Consider the following 5,808-nt stretch of genomic DNA (forward strand, 5'->3'; position numbering starts at 1 on the left):
GGAAAGACCCTTTGTTCAATTTGACGGTTGAGAAAGACAGAAGTTCAAGGAAGCCAGGTCCTTGGGGTTGACAGCTGGGTTTGGGGTTTTCTTTTGTGTTTTTTTTTTAACACTGATTAAAGCTCCAGCAACTTGAGAAACTCTTGTCCTAGGTGAGCCAGAAAACCAAAAGCTGTAAATTTTTGGTTCCCATTTCTCTTTGGCATTTCCCTCTGGCGTTTCTTCCCTACTTCTGCTCGGACTGGTTCTGCTTTGGGCTTAGTCCTAACACTTGTTTCTTATCTGCCTGGAACAGACTGTACTGGTGGGAGATACTGATCTCCGTTGACTTTCTGTAACAGAACTTAAATGTTATTTTCTATTCTCACATAAAAGAGCCAAGTGGCTTGGTGTGTCTTAAATCCTTGTGTGGCGTATTCGTGGTGTTCTATCTAGAACAAAGCTTGTGTGACGGCTGGTTGCTAATGGAGGAAAATCTGGGATCGACTTCCAAATGTGAGATGCTGCATTGCAGAGTGAATACAGGATCAGCTGAACGTGTGTTGCTGTGCTGTTCGCTTTCTCTCCACAGAGGGTTTGGTTGTTGCAGCCAGTACCACTTACCCTTGTACCACCCGTTGTCATTAGCTTAACTGGCATGTGCAAGGGCGTTCCAGAGAAAATAGTAGTTTATTGCAGTGACTTTTTTTGGTCACATTTGTTTACGTTATGTAAAAGTGAGTGTAGTATGGAAAAATGAAAGGAATGGGTGTCCCAAGGGAAACAAACCCTGATGTTGATGTGATGTGTATTTTCTGAAAGGGGGAATAGTAGATGAAAAATACCTTTTTCTGGGTCAGGAAAGATGGCCAAAATTAGGTATTTTTATCTTTGGCTCTTACACGATGTTGAAAAGAGAGAACACAGGGGAAGAAATCTTTAACCTTCATAAGGTGCGTTCATTTGCAGACTGCTCTGGCTCCTCGGTCCCCCTCGCTGTCTTTCTGGGCAAAAAGTCTTCCCTGCTTCCAGCTGCCATGGTTTGGGTTTTGCTCCGCTGCTGCTGTGCTCTCACGGGGTGTAGGTTGTGTTAGCAGGGGCACGGTCTCCTCGACTGTCTCCAAGACCTGGAGTGCTGTGCCTGGATGTGGGTGTCCCCCGGGTGCCTTGAGCCGCACCCCAGTGTCGTGGAAAGCCGCCGCCAGCCCCAAGAGGTGGGGAGGGGATGGAAGCAGATATTTCTCAAGTAACTGTGTTGTTTTTAGGGCTCAAGAGGAAACACCGAGCTGGGTTTTTAACAGGACAGACCACCTTTGGCCCTGTCACCTGCAAGCCAGAATCACACAGCATTGACAAGAAGTCACTGTAAAATCTCTGAGTTAAGATGACACATTTCACTACTGTGTTTCTGGATGTATTTTACAAAAGATTTCTAATTGGAGAAAGAAAAAGGCGAGGATGTAGCCAGCCCTGGCACCTGCAGGAGTTCAGTAAGGGCGCTTGCTTCTGTATGGTACAGCAGAAGATGGGACGAGATGTTTCAGTGGGCTGGAGAGGCCATGCAGGGCAGGTACCTGTTCTGCAGAGGAGGCAGCAAAAGCAAGCTGGCAGGGTAAAAAACAAGATGTGATCAAAACCCACAGTTGTGAGAGAGAGTTCTTGAGCGGGAAATTGATCGTGAGCTGACATAAGGAGTCAATTCATGTGATTTATAATAATGCTGTCTCCTAGACATGGGATGTGCTGTGCTCTTGAGTCATATGAGATACGCTGTGGTGGGTGTAGGTGAACAGCGTGATGGGGGAGGCCGTGGAAGTCAGGCTGTGGCGGATCCTACTGTACGTTGTGGCTACTGTCTTCATGCTGCCTGTTGCTCCGTCTTTCTTACCACCACCTCTGGTGTGTGTATTGGTGCCTATTGCAGGACAGACCACGAGGAGAGAGTGAAGTGGGTGTATGAATAGAAATTTCCCTACTTCAGGCTCTTTTCATTCTTCCCCCCTGACTTTTCTAGCAGATGTTTTGGGGCTCTCGCTGGCAGGGAGGTGAGGAAGAAATGCGTGTGTGTCTGTAGCAGGAGAGGGGTTGGGTTAACTGATGTAGCAGACTTTCTTTAAAAAAGCAAACCCAAGCTGCTCGTCACTCCCTGGAAGTTCTCATCCTAGAAATAGGTGAGTAATTTGAAAGAAAATGCAGCTCTTTCTATCCCAAAAGCACGCTGGTGGGGACCTGCACTGCGGGTGCAGTGCCCGGCCTTTCTCTGCCGCTGCCGGCTCTGCCTGGGGTGGCTGCTTGTGTCCGTGGGGTGGTCCACGGCGGGACAGGGAGATGTGCCGGTGGAGTCGGTCCTGCACGGAGCTGGGCGAGGACTCTCCCTCCTCTGCCTTGCCCTGCCCGAGATCCTCTTAAGCTTTTCAGGGACCGATTTGACAAACTGAGCCCTAAGCAGCCTGCATAGTTGCTTAGGAGTGGTCAGAGGCAGATACGTATGTGGTATAAATGCAGCTGTGATTAACTGTACAGACAAAACCAAGGTCAGGGAGGCAGCTGTTGCCTCGTCGTTTTGCTATCTAGTTCTCTGTGAGAAGACCCGCTACTAAGGATGTCTCGTATAGCTTATTACCGATGCAGTAACATTGAAGCAGGAGGGGTGTGGTCACCTTGGTCACATCTTTGGTGGCACTGATGGTACTAAAACTCCCTGCTCTCTATTTCAGAGGTAACCAAGCCCCGCAGCTTTTTTCTGGGAAGATGGGAAAAGAGAACAGCTTGTTTGGGGATACTTAGAAAGATCCCCAGCTGTTTTTAAAAGACACCCCAGAAGGCAGGGGTGTGGGAGGGTACATCTACCGTACACATCGCTTACTTGCATCGGTGCTTAGTTGCAAAGTTACTTCTCGTAAAGACACTTTTTTTTTTTTCTACGAACACTCAGTTAATGCAAATCATGTTTAGTACTTGGCCTTGGCGGTGGTCTGTTGTTTAGAGAAAATATCCTTGCTGCATATATAGCTAATATATATATGTTATATGCTTCAATATATGTTAACGTATATAAGTTAATGCTTCAAGAAGCCTTAAGGGATTCTGCCTGCTGCCTTCGGTGCCCTGGCAAAGGTTTGGCATTGTAGGTCTGTCCGCCTTCTGCCCTTGCACGCCTTGCTAGAGCACTGGTATGCATTTCAGCTGGCTTAGTTAAAACGATATCAAATGCTTCATCTTTTCCTTCTGCCATGGCTTAGTGTCCTTTCCAAGGTATTTCTGGTTGCTGCTGGCCCAGGAGCAAGGCAGTGTCACCTTTTCCTGTCTTCCAGAAGAGTTTTCTGAGAGCTGGTCCATAAATTCATTAAAGCAGAAACCTTTTGGTACCAAGCCCAAAAGCCGTTCCCCAGGGAGCCCCATGGGTGGGCTGGAGCCACGGGCACTCTGCGGCTGCTGTGCGGGACCCTCACCGTGGGCAAAGTGAGCCGGCGGGGTGGCTGCGTGTTGCTGGGCTGTGGGAACACGCGGCCCCCGCGGCATGTGGGTCTGCAAGAGCTACTGCTGGAGCCGGGGAGCTCCCAGCCTTTGCCCTGTGGCTTCTCCAGGGTGGAGAATGACAGGTCCTTGGGTGAAACCAGGATACTGCTATTTCCGTCTTTCAGCAGCGACAGGGCAGTTGAGTAGCAAGAGCGATTTTGCACTTTGCTGTCCTGATGTCTTGGAGATGCCTGCGTGGAAGTGGAGCGGGGCTGGTCAAAGTTGACACGGTCAAAGCCCAAAGGGCTTTTAAACTAAAAAGCAAAATTTGTCCAAAATAAAACCTTTGATTGAACAAAAATGGCTAGGTGAGATGGAGCAGAACTAAAAATAGTTCCCTGTTTGTGGGCCCTCATCTCCAGGCCTGGATTTAGGCAAGCTGGTGGCTTTCTGACCTCCGCCAGCAAGGACTGTCCCTGCTCCTTTCCGGGGCCAAGGCCACCGGCATCCTCTCGGCCGGAGCCTCCCCCTGCACCCGTCTGCGTGTGCCTCTGCCACGTGCTCCTCACGGTGTGAGTCGCACCAAGGAGCGATGCGTCTCGCGGAGCTGCCCAGCCTGGGCATCCATGTGCTGGGAGCTTGCGGGAGCAGCGCTGCGCGGTCCCTTAGGTATCTGGCACCGGTTTTATTGGAACTGCAGACACTGAATATTGATTCTCGCCCCCATGCCCAGCTCCAGCAATGGGGATTTCGGACTCTTCCAGCATGACTGACTGCTCTGCACCAGCAACTTCTGAGCCCCTGCAGAGCCCAGGTGTTTGTGTCCCTTCCTGGGTTTAGCTGTAACAGCTGTAAAAACTGGAAATTGAATGTTTTTTGGGTTTTTTTTTCTTACAAACTTTCCTGTAATTACAAGGTGGGAATGTGTTTTGCATGAGATTTTCCAGTTTCAGAGTGCCTAGCACATACTATTATTTCGGAGGAGAAAAAAAAAAAGAGGGAGGTGAGTTTTGACACATGGATAATATTTGAAAATTACTGTTTACTGAAGCTTAATTACCTGGCTGGTAGTTAGTTATTAAAAGTGAGTATGAACAACCATGGCATTTAAACAGCACGGCTGCCGGGCAGCCCGGGCCTCTGGCTCTCTGCCCGTTAGGGGCTGCTGTTGCTCTGCTTCAGCCTGAAGCGTGGGCTCTAGCCAGGGACTTTAAAGGAAAGCTTAGAAATTCACTTTTCAAATTTTGAACTTTTTTTGAGTAATAGGAAACTCATTAAACCTTCACTTGTGCGCATGTGATTTAACAGCATCCGTTTGAGTTTTGCCTAAACCTGACAGTGTCAGACTAATGCAAAAGAGTTCCTGCCGTAGCAGTCTGGAGGCATGTGGAGAGGGGAAATATCTTCCTTTAAGTGGCCGGCATCACTGAAGGGACAGCGGATGGGCTTTTGGTCCTCTGTCAGCAGCACTGAGAGGCCTGGCCGGCGTGAAGAAGGTGTCAGCCCTGTTGCATGGATGGTTTCCCCACAGAGAGGAGGGGCTGGGGGGCATGTCTGAGCCCTGCTGGCTTGTCCCAACATGTGAGGTGGCCTCCCTTAGTCCTGGAAGATGAACCACGGTGCAAATGGAGCACCTTGGGGTCAGCACCCACTTAGTTGAGCCCCAGGGCGTCAGCCCGACTCTTCTTGCTTGGCCCACCCATGGACGTAGCTCAGCAGAGTACTAAGATTCAGAGCAGGGAGCTTCAAATTGGCAAAATTCACGTGAGTTTTATGTGGGCATTCATCAAGAAATGCTTCTGATAATGTAAGAAAATCGCTTGTGCATAAAACTGGCTTCTCCATACATTTGCGTAAGGTCTCATGCAAAGCCAGCGGGGTTCAGTGGCATCTTCCTGGCTGGCGTGCGCAGACCTGTTGCTTCCTGGCCTGATGAGGGGCAGAGGGGCAGGCACCGGGCAGCCGTGGGCAGGATGGGCTCATTTCAGAGCATGATGCACCTCCCTGGAGGAAGGTGCCAGGGGGATGGATGCTGCCAGAGGCAGCTGGTTTGGGCTGCCCCGTGTGTTGCCAGCCCCAGAAACACTGTTGCATCAGGGTGGGTGGCTGGGCTTGACGTCCCTCAGCCCTGCACCGCCTTTACTGAGAAAAACCGAACAGGTATTTCCCCTCTTCAGGCTGCTGCAGACTTTGTCAAGGAGGAGCAGTGAGGGAGGGGAGCCGTGCTGGGGGGCCGGGAGGTGCTAGGGACAGCCACGGGGGAGCTGCCATTGTGTCTGCTGGCAGCTTTGTCACTGCAAACCAACCCAGCCTCTGCTTCGCGAGCTGCAAACGCTGCTGCTGTTGTTCTTCCCAGGGCTCACAGCTCTG

Source organism: Pygoscelis adeliae, unplaced genomic scaffold (genome assembly GCF_000699105.1).
Source record: "Pygoscelis adeliae isolate BGI_AS28 unplaced genomic scaffold, ASM69910v1 Scaffold315, whole genome shotgun sequence".
NCBI lineage: Eukaryota > Metazoa > Chordata > Aves > Sphenisciformes > Spheniscidae > Pygoscelis > Pygoscelis adeliae.